This window comes from Peromyscus eremicus, chromosome 8a (assembly GCF_949786415.1).
Source record: "Peromyscus eremicus chromosome 8a, PerEre_H2_v1, whole genome shotgun sequence".
Lineage (NCBI taxonomy): Eukaryota > Metazoa > Chordata > Mammalia > Rodentia > Cricetidae > Peromyscus > Peromyscus eremicus.
In genome coordinates this window covers 8,125,177-8,150,395 of record NC_081423.1, presented here as the reverse complement: position 1 = coordinate 8,150,395, position 25,219 = coordinate 8,125,177, and positions in this window count along the sequence as shown.

The following is a 25,219-nucleotide window of genomic DNA, read 5'->3' as shown; positions in this document are numbered from 1 at the left end:
TCCCAGGAAACAAGGCCTGCTTCACTCAGGGTTGACTTGTAAAGTGACAATAGAAATAATTTAGAGAGTGTTTTATTAAAATCTCATTAATTATTTTGGGGGGCTAGAGAGTTGGTCCAGCAGTTAAGAACACTTATTGCTTTTACAGAGGACCCAAGTTTGACTCCCAGGTGATGGCTCACAATTATCTGTAACTCCAATTCCAGGAGATCTGATGCCCTTGCTTGACCCCCATGGACACCAATCATGCACATGGTGCCCATACATACATGCAGGCAAAGCACTTAAATATGTAAAAAAATAAAATTTAATTTAAAATTTTTCATGAACTATTCTTCAAAATAAATGAAAGAAATGAACAAATAAAACCAACTTAACCAAAAATCATATATTAAGTTCCCACGGGGATTTGGATCTGGGGATAAGGTAAGCTTTGATTATTTTCCATAGAGAGAAAGATACATAGTCAGACAGACAAGCAGATAGATAGATGATAGGTAGATAGATAGATGAATGATTGATAGATAGATAGATAGATAGATAGATAGATAGATAGATAGAAAGATAGATGGGGGAATAGATATGAGATAGCTGGTTACAAGTAATAGGAATACAGATTATAAATAATAGATGATAAATAGATCTCTTATCAGATGCTTCTCATCTCCATGGATTTTCAGGCTGTTTTCTCAGGAATAATTCCTGGCTTCTCCATTTATATGTTATCTGTGGGCTTAGTGTGGATAGAATAGCACCCAGCCTAGAGGACACATTCAGAGTTATTACCCAATATTCCAGTTGATTTGTTGTTGCTGTTGTTTGGTTTTATGTTTCTCTAATGTGTCATGAAACTATTTCTTGCCCATTCTGAAGAATACTGAAACCTATTATTGACCTTGGGTGTGCTCTACACAAGGGCTACCTTTCAAGGCTTGCAACACAGAGGTCCTCAGAGAGACTAAATGGAAAAATTGCTTTTCTACCAACCCCACACCCTCCAATGATGAAAACCCTTTGTAATGAAGGCCCTCGAGAGTTCTGATGCAGTCATTGGGTCGGCCCCTGATTAGGGTAAGTGCAGGACTCAAGTTAAGCATTCATTCATTGCTCTAGAAGGGTCAGGAAAGTTCACAGCAAAGAATTCAATTATTTTTTGATGGTAGAAGAAGTGTCACCTGGCCTCATATTCTCAACAACCCCAAATTCAGCATGGCCAGAGTGGAGAGAGGGCCACTGAGAGAAACAATGGCATCAGGTCACCACTTAATTATAGGACAGATGAAGCCTGCCAGAGTTCCAAGTTCACTCTAATTTATTTTGGTTGCATGAGTTTAAATAAACCAGTTAGCATCTCTGAGCTTGTGCAAGAGTTCTGAGTGTTGTGGAGACAGAGCCTTATGTGAAGTGTAGAAACAAATATTGCCTTATCCTCATCTGCCTGTCCTTCCTCCTCTTCTCCATCCTCTCCTCCTTTTGTTCTTCTCTTCTTTCTCCTCCTCTTCTCCTTCTTTCCCTCCTCTTCTCCTTTCCTCTTACTCTGCACCCCTCCTCTCCTTCCCTCCTCTTTCCCTCCATCTTTTACCCCTTCCCTCTCCTCCCTTTCCCTTCCTCTTCTTCATCTTCTTCATTTCCGTTCCTGCTGTTCTTCTCCTCTGCTTTCCTTCTCTCCTCATCCCTTTTCACTCCTCTTCCTCTCTTCCCTTTTTTCTCTTTTCCTCTCCATTTTCCACTTCTGCTTCTCCTTTCATTCTGCTTCTCCATTTTTTCTCCTTAGACACTTTCCCTTTCATCGTTCTTCTAATCATCATCATCATCATCATCACCATCATCATCATCACCATCATCCTTCTCAGAACTCAAGGGAGCAAAATGGATCCTCCACAGGCAGTGTGAGGCACAGTTTCTCTTGAATGCCAGCTAGATGTTGAGGAAGCAAATGAATGACTTCATTGTCACCCTCTGATAGGGGAAGTTTGATGAGTGTAGGTAAGCATGGCTCTGAGCTATTGCTTCTTCCTAAATTCTAGCTTTGCACTCTCTGTCTACGGAGGTTGTATCAAGATGCCCTGAATCTGAGGCTCTCAACTTACTGCCCATCCGGTGCTAGCTGTTGGCAAGGATGCCAGTCTAAGAACCACTTTCCTTATGGACTAAAGTGGGCACAACAACAGCAGGAGCTACTCATAGTATGGGTGCCGAGGCATAGTGTGACAGAGCACCACAAGGTATGGTCACAAGAGCCTGACTCCAAGGTTTCAGATTCAGTGGATAAGGAAGGGAGGCCTGTTGGTCATTAGTACTGGAAAACATCATCCTGCAGACTCTAGTCAAGGTTCTTTGAAGTCATTAATTAAGGACAGCATGATGTCTCTTTATAATTGTATTAGTTACTGTCACTGTGATAAAAATGCCATGGCCAAAACAATTTATATAAGAGTTTATTTCGACTAACCATTCCAGAGGGTTAGAGTCCATGACAGTGGATCACGGCAACAAGCATAACTTTTGGAGCAACAGCTGAGAGCTCCCATCTTGAACCACAAACATAAAACAGTGCAAATTGGGAAAGAAATGAGACTTTTAAACCTCAAAGCCCACCGTCAGTGACTTACTCTCTTCAGTAAGGCCACACCTAGACCTTGCCATACAGCATTACCCACTGGCAAACAAGTGTTCAAATTCTGGGCCTGTGGGGAAGATTCTCACACAAACTTACCACACTTGGCATTACTTCCCTTTCCCTCTGATCACATTCCAATACCTTTTGCTTTTTCTTAATAATGAGCAAACTGATTGCATCCTTTAAGGCTTATAGGAAAATATTTATGTTCATTTATGAAACTTTCAGTTTGTTTTCCTTCTTTTTGGGAACCATGTTGGGAAATGTAGCACTGAAGCTCTGAGCAGTGAAGGGACAGTTAAGGAGCAGACAGGTTTCCCTGTTGAAGCTTGGCTGTTCAGTCCCCGTCTCGGCCACAGCCAGCTGAGCCATGTTTGCACACATCAGTTGCACGCCTCACGTGTGCTACTCTTCCTCCTTATACTGTGTCCAACTTTAATGTTTTGGAGTGGCACTGCCTCTGGCCATTATCTTCAGCTTTGGTCACCTTCCCCAAGTGCCATCTGTGATTTGTCAGGGAAGGGTGTAGAAGTGGCCTCAATAATCAGCAGGTGTCTTGGTTATCACCAAATAAAAAGAAGATAGCATGTCCTGAGTGCACAAAGGGCAGACACGTTGCTGCAAAAGCAATCGGAAGCTTGGAAATCCAATTCTTTTTCTAAATTGGTGCTAAACACAAGGACTACAGGGTACTCAGTATCAAAAATGGGGCAAAAGAGAGAAATAGTGATCTCATTGGAGAGCCAGACCTGCTCAGAATAGCCTACATTCAGTGACATTAGAAATGAGATCATTGTCCTCAGCCTCAGTTTACCTGAGGGGATGCTTGTAAGTTTTCATTTTATAATGTATACACCCATTGTGTGTATGTGTGCTCGTGTATGCACCAAATAATCAAGCACAAATTAGAGGTAGTGTCAGTGAGGTATATGTGCTCAAAGGCAAACTGGTAGATTCATAAAACCCGAAAGGAACAAAGGACAGACTAGAAGAGAAACTACAACTTTGAAGATGGATTTTCAGAGGAGGCCTGTTTGAGTGACAGGACAGAGATGTGGGTGAGGTGACTTGGAAGCAATGGGGGACCTGGTAGGAAGCTGAGAGAGAGGTGGGAGAGGGGGAGGCTAGAGCTAGTACAAATGGTCCTCTGAGTCTAAAAGTGGTTCAGAAGACTGAGTCACAGAAAGCCAGAGTGAAGGGAGGTCATGGTGCCTACAGAGAGAGGCAGCTGGCCACAGTTCGGACATCATCTTCAGAGGAATGAAAATGTGAAGCCAGAAGTACTGGGATATTTAGAATGCAATACAGAGAATAGACAAGAGGGGGCAGTAGTGGAAACAGAGCAAAGAGCACAGGACTACTGAAATAATCCAGGTCCAACCTGAAGTACTTTCTGATGCTCATTTTACTTATTTATTTATTTATTTGAAATTTTTTGCGGTACTTGAGATTGAATCTAAGACCTCCCACATGCTGGTCAAGGGCTTTATCATCAGTTCGCTTTTCTCTTTAAAAATTCATCACCATCGTCATCGTGTGTGTGTGTGTGTGTGTGTGTGTGTGTGTGTGTGTGTGTGTGTGTAGACCTTGGTATGTGAGAGGCATTCAGAGGAGTCAGAGCCAGTTTTCTCTTTTCTTGGTGGGTTTAGCAATCAGACTTGGGTTACTAGCCTTTGCAGGACAAGCACATTTATCCACTGAAAAACCTCACCAGCCTCGCATTTACTTCTTACATTGAGACAGAATCTTACTAGTTTCACAGGCTGGCCTTGAACTGACTCTGTAGCTCAGGCAGGCCTTAAGCTTGTTATCCTCCTGCCTTGGCTTCTCTTGGACCTTTGAGCTTACCCCTGTTGAAGATGCTCAACTACAGAAGCTAGTGAGACAATGAAGCTGGCAGCAGAATATACCTGCTTGTTTCTCCTTTCATGTCCCTCGCAGAAATTTCCAGAACCTTCTTCGGTCATGTGTTCTCACGAGGAGTCCAACTTGACTAATAAAGCCTAGATAATTCTCCCAGTGATTAGGAGTCTCTGAGTGTGTTGTCATCCTAGGAAACCTTTGTCCTTAAGCCTGTGAAACACTAATCGAACAGACAGAGCTTTCCTGTTACCAAAGAGAGGGCTTGTAGGCCACTGCCTTCACAGTCCCGTGAGAGGATACAGGGAGTTAAGATTCCTAAACCAGTGAGGCCTCCACACACAGCATGTGAGGGTCTGGTCCACATCCATATATGCTGACCATTATCTCAGAAGAATCATTCTTCACTTTGATATTTATGATAGGTTCTCCTTAAGTTGAGAGTGTTTGTATGTGTGTCAGAGTAAGACAGAGAAAGAAAGAGAGAGAATTTACAACAAGAGTCTTAGTGTATATTTTTCAGAACATACCCTACAGCCAATTTTTGGAATTAAAATGTGAATATTTTATTCTGCCATCCATCATAATTTTCAAAATTATATTGAGTGATACCATATTATTCTATTGTGTGAAAATTTTCTTATCATCATTCATATTTAGGTATTATTTTTGTCTTTCTCTCTCTTAACATTGTTATGAATAACACCACAGAGAACTTTCCTCTAGGCAGATGTTTGTTTATATTTTTCGATGTATCCTAGTATTAAATTCTAAAAAATAAACACTGTTTGAGGGTCAAAAGATGTAAACATCTTGCTACTTATTGAATGAATTTCATCCATTTGCTTTCTTCAGTTATTCCTTTTATCTTTTCCTCTATTTTCATTCATTGTTGTCATATACATATATTTAAATGTATATATTCCTAAATACGTAAATACAACCTTCTCAGTCTGTATGTTACTCGTATGTGGATATTTTCAGGGTTGATCATTTTGTAATGGGTAACCAACCTGTGTGCTCTTCCCTGGGGAGGACCATTTCTCCTGTTTGCAGCATCCTTAGTTGCCTGTAGTTCTTCGTGTAGGGTCGAGCCCTGTGGGCATTCCCTCTCCACATTAGCATGTCTGTTGTCCTTGTTCAGCTCATGTTTAAGAAGCTATGTTAGTAAGGCTTTATGGGCCATTTGCTTTCTTTGCATTTATTTACTTATCATCATTATTATTATTTGTGTGTGTTTGTGTATATGTGCACATGCTCGTGTGTGTGTGTGTGTGTGTGTGTGTGTGTGTGTGTGTGTGTGTGTGTGTTTGTGTGTGCACAAACATGTCACAGCATGCATGTGAAGGTCAGAAGACAGCTTTGTAGATTCAGTTATTCCCTTCTACCTTCATGTGGATTTGGGGGCTAAATCTTGGGTCTCTAGGCTAGTGTGGCCAGTGCCTTTTCCCTCTGAATTATCTTGGGCCCCCAAATTGTTTTCCGGGTCAGTTGTGCCCAAGAACACCCCATGGTGCTACTTTGAGAATGCTGTTTGGTTGTTGCCAAATATTGTTGCTATGATTGCACTATCAACAGTCAGCTGAAAGCAAGCCCTGCCTTGGTTGACACCCCAATGTTTATCTTGCCTGTGTCGTAGTTTCAACAGCAAACATATTCTGTGTCCTTTCCACAGACTCTTGGGAGGGTGGACAAATTTTATATTTTATGTTTTCATTTGGCAAATTGAGAAACTACAGCTACCAGGAAAGAGGTGCAATTAATACCCCTTGAATCTGGGGGTTGCCCATCACTCTGGAGGCAGGGTCAAACCCAAGAAAAGACTCTAGGCAGCAAGAAAATCACCTGATGAAAGTAATTCTTACTAGCATTTGAGTGACTTGCAGAAATGTTTCCAGCTTCTATTAAAATAAAACAGAGACTATTCAATACTGTAAATAAACCTATGTTTTATAGAAGGAATTCTGTAAATTTAACAGAAGTAAAAATCTGTAGTTGTATGTAAATATGATTGTGGGCAAACTCAGATTTTTCCTTTAATTCAGTGATTGCTCACTTCCTGGTCCATGGGATAAAAGTAGCCCAGAGAGTTATTTTATTTCATATTAACACACAGTTCTTAAAAGAGTGAACAAGACGCCATCTTACAGATATCCTGAATCTTTTTGAAAAGGAGAGATGTGGGGCTGCTGATAGGGCTCGGCGTCTGAAGGCACCTGCCATTAAACCTGACCTGAGCTCAGTCCCGGGGACCCACACGAAGAAGGAGACAGTTGACTTCACAGTTGTCCTCTGATCTCAACACATGTGTCATAACACTTGTGCACTATTTTCTTTTCAATAACATAAAAATGTTATTGAAAAGAAAATAGAGGTATATATAAACATTGTTTTTATTGAATAATTTAGGAGGTTTACTTAGGCCTGAAATTTGACTTTTGAATTATGATTATTTATCTATGGCTTCCTTCTTTACTGCTCTGTCTCCCTTTCTTTCTTTCCAAATCAATTCTAAAGCTTGCCTTACTTAAAGTCAACCTTGTTGAGCCATGGATGCCCCTTCCCATTGTGATTAGGAAGGAGAGACTTGGGGCCATGTCCCTGTCCTGCCTTGAGTAATTTAGTAGGCACAGAGATGTTCAAGCTGAGGCCTGAGTCTTTGTTTGCCCTGCTTCACTTGCTTGGTAACTCTGCTCTCTGCTCTTGCTCTCTTGCCTCGGAGTTCCCAGGGAGACTGAAGTGGACTAGATCACATATGTATACTTTTGACGGGTCATGAGTGCAGGCTGGATATAAAACCCAAGTCCATATTCTTAGTATAAGTTTCCAGTAACTGGAGATGGGATGTACGTGGACATTCTGTCCCTTGCTTGCAGTCTTTATCTGCATGTGTTAAGAGGCTGGATTTCCATCCTGTCTGTTTTTAGAATATTGCAGGCATCATCTTAGCTTTGAAGAGACATTCTTGAGTTGGAACAACAGGATCTTGGGTATTTGATAGGAGAACCTATCATAAGACACTACTCAACACATGGCATCTAAAAATTACAACATGCTAGGAACACTTTGTCCTCCATAGCCAGTGTGATGATTTGGCTATTTTCTAAGTGGTGAAGGTAGTGTACACCTTTAATCCCAGCATTTGGGAGATGTAGGAAGGGGGGTCTGAAGGCCATGTTGTTTCAAGGCCACCCTCAGCAACCAAGCAATTTTGATACCTACTTAGGTACATGAGTCCCTGTCTCAAAATAATAATAATGATAATTGGGCTATTTCCTTGCTATCACTTTGTTATTGTTTAATAAATTTATGATTGATGTTTTATTTACATATATTTTATGTCAAAATTATGTGTAAAATCTCAGTGTTACAAGTTGAGGCATAACCACACAAACAAACAATTAAAGTGAATGTGTAATCAGAACCTTATCTACCCTAAGTACCACCAGGGACTCATATGCCAGATGTTGAAAGGTATTTCAGAAGGTAGACAGAAAGCAGTGGCCAGTGATTTTTTTCAAGGAAGCCAAGATAGTTTAACCAGCTCCTTGGATCTTATTGTAAAGAGCAGAACTCAGGAGAAACATCTCAGAGTTCTTTGGCCAGCAACATTTTCCTCCTGTGGGCATATAATACCCTCATATTATTGGGGGATGCCTCCTCTTATCATTCCCCCAGGGCTTTCTTTTCTTCTGTCTACCACTTGTAACATTCTAGACAATTTGGCCATATTATTCTCACAAGGGGTAGTTATGGAGACACAGTCTTTCTATGTAGCCCAGGCTGGCCTCAAACTCACCATCCTCCCGTCTCAGTCTGCTCAGTGTTGGGATTATAAGTGTGCTCGACAACATTAATTTGACTAGGCAAACTTGAAGGTGTCATATTCTTTTTGCAAATTCAAATGGCCACTTTTCAGTAAAATATGCTTAGCACATTTCTATCTCAATGAACCCAGTGACATAGAGCAAGTTGTTTGGTGTCTCTCTGTCTTGATTTCCTTAACTGGAAAATAAAATGGAACATATGCCTCCTGGGGTTTTCATGGGATAGATGAGGAAACAAAAATGTAACAGACTGAGAAAACTGTGCAGCTCTGTTGTGATGGGGAGTAAGCTGAGTGAGTCTATGTTTACATAGGAGACTTCAGTAATCTCTAAATCACATCCTTCAGCACACAATTGAGAAGGCTTCTGCCACATCCATTTCACTGCACTGTTCATAAAACTCCTCATTTTCAAATGTCAATTTGTTTTCTCTCCCCTTCTCTCTCCACTCCTGCATAATTCCATTATCTGCAGTATATAAACGTATTATGCAATTCTCTCAATATGTCATAGATTGTTTCTGTTTTCCTGTAGTATTACTTAAGTCCATAATACTTCTTATTAAATCCCCAAAGGATGTTATGAGCAGTGGTTGAAGTGCCCTCCTCTCTAAAGTGGAACATGGCCTTCAGTATTTGAAATGACACAGAGCACCAGATGAAACTCACAAATGGAATTGTCCTACCTGCTTACAAAATCCAGGGAGCCTAATCTGGGCATTCATTTACAAATGTTTTGTCGGTGTAAGGGACTGACTCAGTCACTGAGACAGTAAGAGCTGCATCGCTAAATGGCACAGATTAGCTCATGTGTATTCAGTACTTCCTGTATCCAGGTACTATCATGGACCATGTTTACTGAGTACTTCCCATGTTCTAGGTACTATCACAGATCATGTTTACTGAGTGCTTCCTTTCTTACAGGTGCACAATAAGAAAGAAATCCCAGAAGTGACACTGTTATTTAAAAAAAGCAAGAGATCAGGGGGAGAATGAGAGAGCATAAGTGAGGAGAAGAGAAGTAAATAAGGTCAAAGTGCATTGAATGGAATAACAGAAATGTCAGAATGAAACTCATCATATAGCACAATTAGTGTATATTAATAAAAAGATGATGTGCAAAGAATCTTAAAATAATTCATCTATACAGCAAAGCATACCCCTACACACAAACACACAGACTATATTATAAAACTGTTCCTCCCTTAGGTTGGAGGAAAAATATAACTGTAACATGCCCAAGAGTTTGTTACCACTCTGCTCTAAACTTGACACTGACATTAATTAATACTTCCTTTCTACCTTAAGGTTGCTTATGTGCTGGATTGGGAGGGTTGGTTGAAATCATAGCTTCATGAATGTAAGTAATCTGAATGAGTGGGGTTCAGGGGAGTGGAGATGATAGAACAGGCAGTTCTGAGTATCCCTTCACTGTCAAACACTGCACTGCTGTTTCTATCTGAGACAGATGGATGGGTGGGTGGGTGGGTAGATGGATGGATGGATGGATGGATGGATGGGTGGGTGGATGGATGGATGGATGGATGGATGGATGGATGAGTGGGTGGGTGGATGGATGAGTGGATGATAAATGGGTGAATGGATGGATGTGTATATAGAAGAAAGAAAAGGAGAGAAGGGAAGAAGAAGGAGGATATGTCGGAGAGGAGTGGGGGACATCCTGAAAGAGGCAACATGCAATAAAGGTCATAACTCGCAGTATTAACCAATTTAAAAATAGCATAGTGCCATGGCTATTTAAGAATTATGCTATTAAATGTTCCCTGAAAACCTAATGGCTACATAAATTTCAAATGTGTAAATTGATTAACCATCCCCTTATTTTAAACATGTTTCTTCTGATTCCTCACTTTTCATGTATTCACCACTCCTCAAATATTGGCAACCGTCCCTCGACAGGCATTCCTTTAGGTACAGGATGGCTACTTATAACATATGTTGTTTGATCTACACATAGTTGCTTCCATAGTTTTCAGGAGGAGTTTATTTTTATATCTTGAGTGTGATTGTTAGATTTCTTTAGTTGGGAGGGTGGAGTTTGTGAAGCATCCTAAATTTGGATAGAGGTTCAGATGACACCAGACAAATGTTGAGCTTGGCTGGCAGAGAACCTAATTAGAGCTTTGGACACACTGTCTCCCAAAATTGTTGTTATAAAATTAATAGACGTTGTTTTGGATGTATACACTACAAGCATCCAAAAAAAAAAAAAAAAAAAAAAGCCCACTTTGTGTTCCAAAGCCTCAAAGGGTCATCCTGAATCTAGACTTCACCTGCTGCCTCCTTTAGGGCCAGATGAAGCCTTTGAGCATGGCTACCTGGGAGGATAAAAGAGATCCCCCAGGGACTGCTGGAACTTGGTCTTGCTAACAGCCCCTTTAAGTAGTACAGGGAGGGGGAAGATGTCATTATATAAAGTGAATATAGCTGGGATTGTGTGCTGCTTAAATTTCAGCCATAAAGCACAATGCAGACCAGTTTTGACTGAAAAGACAGTAAGGAGAAACCAAAACATAATTCCATGTTCATCAAGGGAAAACACACAACTCAGCTTTGTGGATTCAAAAGAACTGAATGGGGGGTGTGTGACTCCAAAAAGCCCCTGGGAGAGCCAGTGCCAAGTCTGAAGAGCAGCTTCATAGCAATGCACCATCCAGGGACTGGGCTATTTCTGGCTGCAGTCTTTGTGTCACGGAATAGTGACACTTCGCCATGCCCCTAATTCCCCAGCTTTCCTTTACAATGCTACACATTTGAGTGATGGTCAGTCTATTTGGAAGCAGGTACCTCTGTGTCTAAGGACTGAAGATGTCCAGAAAAGACAAAACCAGACACCCGGGAGTCAGGCATCTATAAAGACTCAGATCCCCATTTGTTCCTTTCCTCTCTCTGCTGCATTCCTTTTCCATTTCTTCCACCCCCCTTCATTCCCTTTCATTTCTTTCCTCCTGGTGCATTCATTTTTATCCCTTTTCCTAGTAGATAACGAAGGATGGAGGACCTGTGTAGGAGGCTTCTATCCTTGGCTGATTCCTTTTTAATTTTTTTTTTTTATGCTTCCAAAGGGATCATAGTCAAACTCATTTTATGCCTCTGGAAAAGACTGGAATATTCTAATTCTTCTACATACCTGGGCAGGTTACCTCTTCCAACCTCAGTTCATCATTATTCTGTGCTGAGTTATGTAATGATCTGGCTGTGGAGAGGAATAACACACCTCTGTTCCCACCCATGTTAAGACTGATTAGAAATACTCATAAAGTCCTCATTATGCTTCCCCAAAACGTCCTTAGGAATTGTCTGTTAGAGAGAAGGCCATGTTGCTGCTTACAAGTGTGGGCTGCTGTCTAATTATGTGTAAATTATCTGAGCGGAATCTCAAATGTTTAGTGATAAACAGTTTTATGCTTCCCCGCAAAGTATCTAGTTTGCAAGGCAATACAATCAAAGGCAGCTTGTGTGCAATGAATTGTAGATTGTATAACTTTGCCTCCTTTTCAAGGTATTGAAAGAAACTAGAATGTGTCTCCAGCCCGTGTAGAAAAGTGCACATTAGAATCTGCCTTTTGGGAGGAAGAGGTAAAAACCGAAGAGGATAATCTACCCTTTGACTACATTTTTGTTCTGTTCTCAGAAGAAACACTTAAAAAGTTGGATTTCTTCAGAAATGCAATTAACTGACTTTTATTTAATGATTTTTCTCCAATTATTCATCCTGGAGGGATGATATCTATGAGTATTAACCAAGATAAGGGTGGATTATTAAGAAACAAAATATGAAGATCAGGGAAGATCCAATGGGGTCTGTATGGATATGGTTCCTCCTTTAGGAAGACTTTCCTAAAAACAGCCCCCATCTTTTACCCAGTCTCTAAGTAAGATGCATGAGCCTCACATCTTCTAAGTTCCAGAACACTGTCTTAATGATGGTGCAAACAACTGGGACAGCTGTTAGTTAGAATGAGGCCAAAGCACCAAGTGCAGCTGCAGTCAGTGTATCCAGCACCTTCTAACTGATCATCAGCACACAGAACTGGAAGGGCATTTTTTCTTACCCTCAGCATCAGGGTCTTTGGCTTCTATGTAAAGGTGGCCTGGATACTCCATTAGGTTCACACAAAGTTCAGTCCAGTGCCAGAGATATGAGTCACTAAGATAAATCAGAATTCCACTTAAGCAAAAATCACCACCCCTTTGAGCTTAAGGATCCATCACAGCTATTCTACATTGAGAGATGTTCCTGTCGCAAAAGAAAAGGACCAACCTGGAGAAGAAAGAACATGAAAGGAAAGAGGAAAAGATAAGAATAGAAAGATTAACATTCAGACAGGTTAATATTTTGGTAGCATACAACAAGAATTCTTTACCAATGCAAAATAATACTCATTCTGTGTGTGTGTGTGTGTGTGTGTGTGTGTGTGTGTGTGTGTGAGAGAGAGAGAGAGAGAGAGAGAGAGAGAGAGAGAGAGAGAGAGAGAGAGAGAGAGAGAGAGAGAGACTGGAGGTTGAACCTAGGGCATTGGGTATGCACAGGTAGCTATAGGTAGCTGAAGAGATTGCCTGATGTACTCCCTGCCTCGGCTTTGTTCCCCAAATCCTGATGTGAATTCCACCACATGATTTTAAGTTGGAAATGGGGACAGATGTTGTTATACTTGTGTTCATTCAAACAATTGCTCATGTGCAAATTCATGCCCATTTGCATACCTACTGATTGAATTTGCAAATGCATCAGCTTTTTAAATAAATGTGTCATAATGCTTAAAGAATGCATACACCTCTCTCTTTCTCTACATGAGTAAATCTTCACATTATCTCAGTTCAGAATACCTACAGAAGAACACCAAGGTATATTGGACATTTGCAAAGCACAAAAGGAGTTGGATTCCCCCAAAGGAAACAATTTCGATGATTAACTGAATATACGACTCAACATCATGGAGACCTGTCCTTACCAGTTGATGTTTTCAAGCAGTTCATAGTCTTATAGTTCATCAAACTTTATATAATTGTATGTCTGTTGACTTTGATACAGAGTCTAGCTGTGTGTCTCAGATTGGCTTAGAACCCATGGCATCCTCCTTCCTGAGCCTTCTAAGTCCTAAGTGTTCAGGCATGCATCCCAGCGTCAGACTATCACTGTCTTTTGAATGTCTTCATTTCAAGTTGACTTCCGTCCTTCTTCCCCTTATGTTCTTTACTTTCCCTCTCTTTATTCTGACACTCCTATGAAAAGGTCTAAAGGTTTTTGCTTTAGTTTTTGCCTTTTTCTCTGTGAAAACATTACCAATGGCCAATTCATGGCATGCTCAATTTGAATAAAAAATAACATTTGTTTAAAAACACAATAAAACTTGAAATTGACACTAATATTCATTTCAAGGGCTAAGGCTACAGATGAGTTCTGTAGCTGGGCTAATGCTGTCTTGTTCAGCATTGTTCGGAGTAAATTGACCTTCATTGAGTAAACCATTTGATGAGTGTTAGAAAGTAAAGAAAGCTAATGTTTGCTTTCTTCTTGCTTTTTGTTTCTTTAAAAAAAAAATGTTATGATCCTCTTAGGAGCCAGGTTTTAAAATGTAAATAGTGAAAAGAGACTGATAAAAAGTCTTATTTTATCTGATTATAAAATTTCCATATGTTTCTCGAAATCTTTTTTAAAAATATTTTTCCTTTCTTATTTTTTTTAAAGTGGATCTCTGGCCAAGAGGGACCCCGTGCTGAGTACCTAACCTCTCTGGCTTACAGAGAGGAAGCTGGTGTAATAGAAATAAATGCTGCATTTTCTCTGTATATAACATGTCACTTGGGCAAAGTGTTATGGTGTCTCTTTGGTAAAGCTGAAATGCGGATTTCTCAGAAATGTCTTGTTTTCAGTTAATGATATTTTCTGCCTTTCACCAGGTGGTCTCTTTGGGGGTTTGTGCTTGAATTCATTTCTGTGTGCGTACACCAGGGTTTCTATTATTGGTTCATTCAGCAGGCATTGACCGAATTCTCTGCACAGTGAGGCCTGAGCCACACATGGCAGGGACCAGCGAGTCACCCTCATCCTCTGGGGCAAAGAACATGATGATTATACATGTTATAGTAAGGACAATATTAGAGATTTAAGGTGGGTGGAGGAATCCAGAGAAGAATGGGTCTGCATAGAGATGAGCTGAATGGGTCTTGACTGCTCTCAGAGCATTTTCTGGGCTCAGTCCACACATGGTGCATGATGCCAACTCATCCGAATGTTACCTTAGGAGAACCTGTCTCCCCTAGAGAAAGCTGGAGATTCATCTTTCTCTCATGTAGCATTTCATAAGGAAATTCAGCTTCTGGAAATGGCCGAACTTTCTATCCCTACTTGCAAGTCAGCCCCCGGTGACTCTCACAGCAGAAAAAAAGGATTGATCATTGGCTTGTTACGATTCCCTCGTGGCATGAGCTTTGAGCCCCCGGAGAGCCTGGTGGTAGTACAGCAGTGGCTGCCATCATCACAGATGCTGGTGGATTTTCTGGGCCAAGAGTCAGCCTCACTTCAGCTGCCCTGAGACCGTCCAGTCCCCTCACATTTGGACCTTATTTCACAATAGGATGTGCCTGCCCACGGAGAAAAGCTGACCTTAGCATCCCAGCCGGGAGTCTGATCGCGCATCTAATCACCACAAACACTAAACCATAGTTTCTAGTCACAGATGTTAATAAAGGAAGTCTAGTTTGTTTATGCTTTTGCTTCATTTGGTGCTAAGGAGAAATCCTGGCTGTCTTCTTTGCAGGCTGAGGTGGGCTTCTAAAGATGGAAGGCAAATATACTATTGTTCTTTTTCTTTTCAACATTTTCTCAGAAAACAGAAAAACAAGCAAACAACATTAGCATGTAGGGAAGACATTCTTTCTTTCTTAGGACAAATACTTATGGAATTTTAACTTATTGCAGGGCATAGGATTATAAACTCACTGTATAGAAAGTTGTAGCTTCTTAAGAATCAAAAAATAATTCACAAACTCAAGTTGCAGATACAACTGAAAAGTGTAAGGCTATCTTTCAGAAGTCCTGGACAATCTCTCTTCCTTGATTTCCTCTGCTGATTCCTCTCTGTCCATCCACCTCCTGGTGGTTGGTCTGCTTCAGTGGATCTCAACCTTCCTAATGCTGTGACCTATTAATTCAGTTCCTGGTGTTGTGGGGCCCCCAATCATAAAAGTTTTGGTTGCTACTCCATAACTGCAATTTTGCTACTGTTATGAATCCTAATGGAGATCTCTGATTTGCAAGATATCTGATTTGTGAAAGATATCTGCTTTGTGACTTCCAAAGGGGTTGAGAACTGCTAGTCTAATTCCTAGTTCTCCGTTGCCTTTCTGTGTGGTCTTCAAGTCATTGTTTTCAGTTTCCGTGTCCAAATCCAGAGATGCAGAGCAGCAGAGAGCTCACTGGCCCGACAGGCACTGGCGTCTACCACAGTTTGAGCATCTGGAAAGATTTGGGTGGGAGACGCTTTTTCTTGTTTGACGACAAGGAAGATGGAATCTCTAAGAAAGTGGTATACGTGAAGGAAATGGTTGGGACACTCAGGACAAGCCCCTCTGTGCTCACCTGGTCCTCCATACCCGACCCTGCTGACTGCCTCTCTTTGGACTCCAGTCACTACACTCTACAGAAGCTATATTCCTCTTTTTATTGAATACACCTTCTGAAAATAAGATTATTAGTACTGCAGCCTCTTGGGGCCACCAGTAACTCCCCAGACATGAGGAAGGTCTTCCATTGACTTTCATCTCTAGCTGCTCATTCCCGGAGATCAGAGTATCAAAGACAGGCTGCCTGAAGAATGTTTTCCATGAAGGAAAATTTGTCCTGTTGAACACACAGATCCATGAGTTTCAACAACTGTAGCTGGTCATGTGACAACCCCAATATGAGCCATGGATAGCTTCATCTCTCTGAAAAGGTTCCTTGATCCTGTTTGGAGTCAGTCTCCTATCCCAGCCCCAGGAATCACTGAAATCTTGGCTGTCCCTGTGGTTTTTGTCTTTTCTAGAATGTCATAAGAACAGAATAATAAGACAGCATGGAGTCTGTCTTCTTTCTCTGGGCGAAGTGGATTTAGATTCCTCCACGTGCCTGCATCTATCAATAGATCATTTTTCCTCTTTCTTGCTGAGTAGCACTCTTAACAGTGTGGAAGCATCACTGTGTGTATATTCAATAGTTGAAGGGCATTTGGGCTGCTTCCAGTTTTTGCTGATTTTGAAAATCTTGCTTCAGACATTCCTACTTAGATATTTCTCTGAACATAAATCTTGCTCTCTGGGGTAAACTCATAGGAGCAATATTGTTGTGTTGAATAGCATGTGCCTATTTAACCTTATGAACTGTTTTTTTTTCCATTGTGTGAGTGAGTGAGTGAGTGTGTGTGTGTGTGTGTGTGTGTGTGTGTGTGTATGAATGAGTGTGTGGGTGTGGGGATGCATATGCTATGGTGTGTATGTGGAGATCAGAGGACAACCTTGAGTTTCAGTCCTCATCTTCTTCTGCCTCATTTGTAATTGTCTCTTTCTTTGCAATATATGGCAGGTTGGCTGGCCTGAGAGTTGCCGCAGATTCTCCCCCTCTGTCTCTCACATGGTTGTAGGAACACTGGATGACAGATATATTCATGGGTCCTAGAGGTCTGAACTCAGCCAAGACCCTCACCCTTAAATAGCATTGCTTTCCCCACTGAACTATCTCCCCAGCCCTACGAAGCTCTATTAAGTGATGCGGTACTTATCATGGTAACGTTGGTGTTGAAATCCAAGCCAGACCCTCCCTAGATCTATGACTTACTATCGTTTATTAATGCCTACATGGTAGTAATAATGTCTTTACAAGTTCAGGGCAGTCACTTATTTTTTAAAGAGTTATTTTTATCTGTGCATATTATGTGATTATGGGATGTATACTATGAGTGTAGAGCCTGTGGGGGCCAGAAGAGGGCACTGGAGTCCTTGGAGCCAGAGTTACACACAGTTGTGACTGCCCAACCTGTGTGTTAAGAATAGAACTCAGGTCCTCTGAAAGAGCCATCCCTGTTCTTAACCTCTGAGCCATCTCTCCAGCTCATTACTGCTTTATTATACAGCTGCATAACATCCTCCCATCTTTGCATACTGTGTCCTCTCCATCATGCTCCTTCTGCTGCCTGAACACACCCACCGCTGGTTAGGCCACAGGGCTTCCTTTCCGGGGATAGTTGCCAGTCACCATGCTCCTCATCACCTCCTCATCCTTCAGTTGCTATACTTGCTATCTATAGCTCCTTTAGTGCTGTTAATACCTGATTTTTTTTTTCCTTTATACCATGAAACATTACTGGCCTCAGAAAATGTACCATGTAATTTTTGTTTGACTGGATGCTTATTAAGATAATTTTTGACTCATTATAGCCCCCTTTACTTGGTTTCCTTAACAGTCATGTTGACAACATTATAGTATAGTATTTCATACCAGGATGTGTATATTGATAAAATCCATGGATCTTATTCATATTTCTCTAGGTTTACTAATTTTTATAATCTGTGGGCATCAGTGTCCACCATAGCCAAGATATATAGCAGTTCCATATCTTCCTTTGTTCTTTCATAGCTATACCTAATACCCACCTCTACCCTTCCAAGACTTAATTTTTGATAAGTACTAATTCTTCCTTTAACAAAATGTAGATACCTCAAAATCAGAACCATGCAATAGCTAACCTCTGGAGTTTACTTCTTTGTCCCTGTGGAGATTCATCTACACTGTTATATATCAATAGTTGGTTTATTTTTATTGCTGAATAGTGTTTCATGATATGGACATACTGTTGTTTCTTAAGCATTCACCTATTGAAATATATCTGAAATAATTCATAATTTTAGTTATTATGAATAAAACCACCATGAGCTTTCATGTACACATTGTTGTATGAATATAAGTTTCCATTTCTCTGAGATAAACTCTAAAGTGTGAGTATGGTAGGACTTGGTTGTGTAAGAACTGCTTTAAACTGATAGTTTTCAAGTCTGTCTCTAACAATAAGTTGATTTCAAGTTCCATCCAAGGAAATAGTCTGAGTAGTATTTGCTTGCTTGCTACCTGTTTGTGTTTAATCACTGTGTATGGGAAACAGTATACAATCCTTAGAACATAATTTACCACTTCATAAATATTTATAGATGAATTAAATGAGGAATGAATGGGTGGATGCATGAATAAAAACTTTGACATAGAGACTAAATAAAATGATGCAAGTAAATGATTTTAAAGTGCTGAGCATGGGATGAGCATGGGATGAACTTCAGTGTCCATACATAGGTTTTACATCATTATTATTGGATGTAATTTTGGTTGAAAGAGACACGGCTCGCCGGGCAGTCATGGCGCACACCTTTAATTCCAGCACTCAGGAAGCAGAGGCAGGTGGATCTCTGTGAGTTCGAGGCCCACCTGGGCTACAAAGTGAGTTCCAGGAAAGGCGCAAAGCTGCACAGAGAAACCCTGTCTCAAAAAACAAACAGAAAAGAAAAGAAAGGAAAGGAGCCACAGCTTAATGCCAATTTTATTCTACCTTCACTGGACCACAGATGTAATCATGTGGCTTTATTCAGTTCCCAGAGAGATGGTCCTGAGTTTAGGATTGTAGTGTTCTTGTAGAAGCCCCAAGTTTATTTCCCAGCACCCGTGATGTCCAGCTCATAACCATTTGTGATTCCAGGTCCAAGGCTTTGAGTTCTTTCTCCTTCACCTCTTTTCTGTAAAGATATGTCCTTCTTGTAAACATGTTCAGTAAAGCATGACATAGAAATTGGGTCTTCATGTTTTAAGTGGGGTTCCACTTAATCAAGAAGCATGCAGCTCTGTGGGCCACCTTATCTGTTGAACAAAAGCACAAGAAATAAATATTAGGAGGGTCTGGAATGTGAAAGTGTGTGGCACCAGAGAGGTTAACATTCTCTCAGGTCCCCAAGGTCTTAGAGTGTGAAATAAAATTGTGGAATCCAATGGAGGTAGCATAGTCCTTAATAGAGAGAGAAAATTAGTCATTCACATTTGCCTGGGGAAAGTGCAGGTCCCGATAATGTCTTGATCTATGTACAAAGAGCCAGTAAAGACAAGCAGTTCTCATAATAAAAATAGAAATGAGGTTTTCCTGACAAAAATGCCACTGGAGTGATGAGCTGTCAGGCAGGATCTGGAGAGATGAGAAAGGATCTTCTTTGGTGACTATAATTAGGTTGCATGGAGAGCTCAGCCTATGCCAGCACCTCTGCCTCTTTCTAGATTCTCCATCAGGTTGTGTCTACAGGGCAGGGGTAGTAAGGAGATCGAGGATGGTTCCTGGAGGGCCAAGCCCTTGAGCCCCTCATGCCCTGTTGAGGCTCTGACCTGGGGTGTGATGGGGGAGGAGGGACTTTACTCTGTGACTTCGGCTCTTCAGATTTATTTCTTAAAAAGGAAAAGGAAGAAAATATTTCTTTCTTTCTCTCCCAATATCCATTATACAAACTTTATTCATTACAAATAAACAATAGAAAATAATTTGAAAAACCTGTAATCACTAACATCATTAATAATATTGGGTGGTTTTTCTGATGCATTGCCTGAATCTAGCTGGATATTAGAGATTGGTATCTAGAAAAACATAAGTTCAGAAGTGAACAGTATAGATTAGCAATATAGATTGATCTTACATAAGAGAGTGTATTGCTTTTTTGTGTGACTGTGATCAAATCAAATAATCTGAAAGAATGACTTCATGGAAGATTCACTCTAGCACACAGTTTCAGAGATTTCAGTCATTGGTTCTGTGAGTTCTGAGACCATGGCCAGGCAGAACATCATGGAGGTGGGAGCATATGGCAAAGGCTATGAACCTCGTGGTTATAAAATGATAGAATGAGGAAAGGACTGTCAGTGGGGTCTAATGTTCAGAGGTACACCCTGAGGACTAACTTCCTCCAACAACTTTTTAGAACCTCCTCAAAATAGCACTCTTCCCTCAGAGTGGAGCCTTCAGCATATGATATATTTCATATATATATAGGATATATTTCATTTTCAAACCATAACAGGGGGATATTTCCCAAATAAGTGAGTAGCTGAGCAACCATGCATGGTTCACACATGTTTCCTGTACATTATTATGCAAATTTTTATGCCTTTTAGACTATCCTTCCTAGCCTTTATTTCTGAAGCCAGAGGATATAACATAATGGAATATTCAATAAGATAGAAATGTGTATGGCTAGCTATTTAACAAAATCCAAACCATTCCTGGATACACTTCCTGGCTGAGGTCTACTTGGTTATGATTTATGGAAACAAAGTAGTGATATGGTAACCTTGTATCTTCTTCAGATGTCAAAACTTGAGTTCAGTCTTCAATGAGCCTATGATAATTTGAGATACCCCTAAGGGCTGGAGGAAGCAAGATCTACCTGAACTACAGTTTAGAAGTTGTTCATCCAATATAATTTCTGGGAAAGAACCTGCCCTCAGAGAGCTCCAACATCCATCATGCATCTTTTGGATATTCTGAATTTAACTTCATTTTCTACAATGTGTTATGGAATAAGTAGACACACTATGGTAAGGAAAACACACTCACCTGAATCAGCACCCCAGTCTGGGAATTTAAACTAGTTTCTACTTTATCTGCTTCTCAGTTTCCAGGCCTGTGGAATGGGATAGGTAATATCCCCTTGCTTATTGGAATGCTGGGAAGATGAGATAATAAATGTGAGACATTTGGCACAGTACCCAGCACACAGCAAATGTTCAATGATTTTTGGCTTTGCTAGTTTTTATGGTATTTCCTGGAATTGTGTACATTTCAATAGGGCATTGACTATGCAGGAGAAAATATATTGGAATGGCTTTGCTGGTGAGAGACAAGTCTTGGAGAAAGGGAACATGACTGCCTGCTGAGAATCTGAGTGATATCAGAGGAAGTATCAGCACCCTGGGGTTGGCATTTTCGCTAAGAAGGTCATAAAATATTGATATCCACATAGTTACCCTGAAGGACACGGGTGCCAGATGCTGCCTGCTGCACAGGAGAGTCTCCAGGAGATATTTGTTGCAAGATATGAGGAGGGTGAGCAGGAGAGCCAGATAGGTAACAGGCATGCCAGTTACTTCTGTGGTTGAATACACCAGGGTAAAGGGAGAATATGGTGGTGGACCAGCAATGAGCTCTCTTTAGAAAGGGCATCTTCCTTTCTTCCCAGCCTAGAAGAAGAGGTCAGAGGTCAATTATGTATCACTTTATGCTTCCTTCACAATCAGGAATTGCCATATCACACTGCCACCACTGCATCCATCCTCATCCCTCTCCCCATCCCCATCATTATCTTATCATCATTGCCAGCCATCACTGCCATCACCACCATTATTAGTACTATTTTCATCTCCATTATTAACATCAACAGTATTGCTACCACCATCACTGTTATTGTTATGCCAACCACCACTATCACCATCAACCTTATCAACATCATGATCAGAATCATCATTAATCATCAGCAATCATTTGCACTACCATCGTCATCACCAGCACCACCACACATCACTATCATTATCATCTTCCCCAACAAGTACCACCATCCCTATCAGCACCATCACTACCACCACCATCACCACCATCATCTTTGGAGCCTATGTACATCATGCATTTAACAGGTTCCACATACTGCCTAAAGTGATTTAGTTGCATTAGTCTACGTTATCCAAATTCAAACTTGAAAGGAAAAAAATAATCATGTATTTAGTATTTATATTATAAGTCACCCAGAATTCAAAAAATCCAAATAATTTATCCAAAAGTCACCCATCGAGGACTTAACAGAGCCAAGATTGAGATCCAGGGAGCCAGTTTCCTGTCCTTGTAGCCTTCTCCACAACACAAGATCACAGTCAATTTTTTTACCTTCTAGAGTCTCTCTCTCCCTCTTTTGAGAGAGAGGTTGTATTTGAAACAGAGTCTTCCTATGATGTCCTCACTGGCCCGAAACTTTTTGTCCCACCTCTGGCTTCCATGTGCTGGGATTGCAGACAAGCACCATTGTACCTGGCAACATGTCCTTTAAATTACCATTATTTTTTCCCTGTGAGAGGATAAGCCTGTAATCTGTGCCTCCCAATATCACACATCAGACTCATGGTTTTCCATCACACACATACATTTATAGCAGCAGACTCCACCATAGAAGCCAATGTTTCACAAAACACCATCCAGAATATAGATACAGGAACAGAATTGGAGATGAATTTTATGTCTAATAGGAAACTTTTATGGTGAATCCAATCAGAGAGAAGATAAGTCTTTGATGAACACTAATATTTGAAAATGAGAGTATAGATAAGTAATATTGTTTTCAATTAGCCCCAGAGCACAGTTCACTCTTTTAATGTGTTACATGATGTTGAGAAAAATGCTGATTCATATGCTAAGAGTTGCTAAAAGTAATTATTTTAATTAGATGACCTTAAAATATATAGTTAGTGTAGAACCTATAGTCTGTATCTCATCTTACAGTCATGGACTCTCCAGGTCTAGGTGTTGTGTTTGGCTCAGCAAATGCATTCAAGGTGTGGCTGATAAAGAAATATATAAATTAAACAATTGGTAAAGGAAACAGATAGGAATCAGAGAAGCACAGGTGAGTATGTCATTTATGAGTTTTCCCATTCATTCAGCCATGATTTCACCAGAATTTGCTATTAGATAATGGCTCTTCTAATTCTCAGATCAGATCAGAACTTCTCACAGAACATGTGCCTGCATATGTGTGTAGAATAGAGTGTCAAAAATAGACAGGGAACTCAATGCTGTCAACACCGTACCACTTAGAAACAACAGAATACTCCCCTAAGCCAGAAGTATGGCATCCTCCTGGATAACATGGTATTATCTATATGTGCCTAGTTCTGCCTATGTGAAATTCACTGGACACTACAGAAGGCACTATCAAATTCATCTCTATCTCAAAATGGCAAAACATAAGAAAATACCCATTTTACTCTGTGATTACATAGTTAGGCACTGAGCATTTTGGGATTTGTGAACTCATATCCTTAAAGAAGGTTGAAGAGGGAGACGCACATCAGGAGACACACCATTATGCACTGGGCATAAGCAGTTTACATTGACATTGGAGGTGACTGGCCTTGAAGCTGAAAAATGGGATCATTTAGAAATGCTAGTTATGTTACAAAGGCAAGAGACATGCCCCAGACCAAAGCAACGATTAACATGCACTAACAGTGGAAGCCATCATTGGTTTAGGTTGAGTATAGTAGGATTGACAGGCCTGGTTGTATACACTTGAAAGTCCTCTATGGGATCCATAGATAGCAAGAGTTGGGGGCAGTTCAAGCTGAGAGCAGAGGAACTTATTTCCGTAGAAGAACAGAGTTCTACTATGGACTAAAAAGATGAAGGTGACTCACTGGTTCAATGGCAATGGAAGAAACTCAAGAGGGAATTTATAGCTGTAAGTTGGGAGAGATGGAGTGATACAGTTTGAGAGCTGGGTTCATGATTCAGTACGGCATGGGGAGATGTAAAGAGAACACTCTGAGGCTTCAGGTCAGGTAAGTGGAACGGAGGGACTTCCATGAGCAGCCAGTTTCAGGAACAAAATGTTTGGGGGGAAATTAAAGTAGCAGACAGGATTGGGTCTTGGTACCGAGGCATTCTGGAGGCTCTGTGAAGTTCATGTGCATTCCTGAGATATGCCCTGTATGGAGATGTCGAGCTGTAGATGTGGTGAGGATTGATTCAATCAGAGCTGCCTCAGTGCATGTTAGCTTTGCCACAAGTGTGTGTGTGTGTGTGTGTGTGTGTGTGTGTGTGTGTGTGTGTGTGAGAGAGAGAGAGAGAGAGAGAGAGAGAGAGAGAGAGAGAGAGAGAGAGAGAGAAGTCATGAAAGGTAAGAATGATTAGGATACAAGAGGTTTGGGGGGGGGAGATGGCTCAGTCAGTAAAGTGCTTGCCTTACAACGAGGACCTGTGTTATGTCCCCAGAACCCAAATTGAAAAATGCGAGCATGTCTAATTCCTAGACTAGGTGAATAGAAAGCTTCAGTTCAGTAAGAGACCCTGTCTCAAAAAATCAAGTAGACAGCATCCTGAGGAATAACAGCTGAGGTTGAATTCTGGTCTCCGCAGGTACACACACTTCACCCAACCCCCCCATCTGCCTCTCTATGTCTCTGTGCCTCTGTCTCTCTGTCTGTCTCTGTCTCTGTCTGTCTCTGTCTCTCTGTCTCTGTCTCTGTCTCTGTCTCTGTCTATCTCTCTCTCTCTCATACACACACATAATAAGAGGCCTGATAAAACACACAGAGAAAGCACATGCCTCCAAGTGGTGTCTATGCAGGACGTGAGTCTTCTATGCTGCACATGAGATAGTCTAGCCAGCCAGAGAAACTGACAGCTCTTCTCCTGCACACTTATATGCTGAGAGCATTGGTTAATTACATCTGAAGCCAGGTAAAGGGAATGATAGTGAACATGATAGATCATTTTTCGGGAACAAGAGTTTCAGTTCAGAAGAACAATTGTAAAGCAGCTTCAGGAGAAGATGGTGCCCTCAAGGACAAGGGAACCATTGATGCTAAGCTTTTGAGGATCAGGAAACACAAAACAGACCACTGAAGATGAGAATATATAAGCTTGCTTTCAAAGGGAAGAGAAAAGTCAGGGACACATTAGTGCCTGAAGAATCCAGTCAAGTCAATGGTGCTAGAGCAGCCAGTGTCTCCATTGAGGATGCACTGTGACCAGAACCCTCCAGAATAATTTCAGTTGTCTAATTCAGTCTTCCAGTTTTACTGGATATCATACATACAGATATAAGGGAGACATGGTGAGGGACTT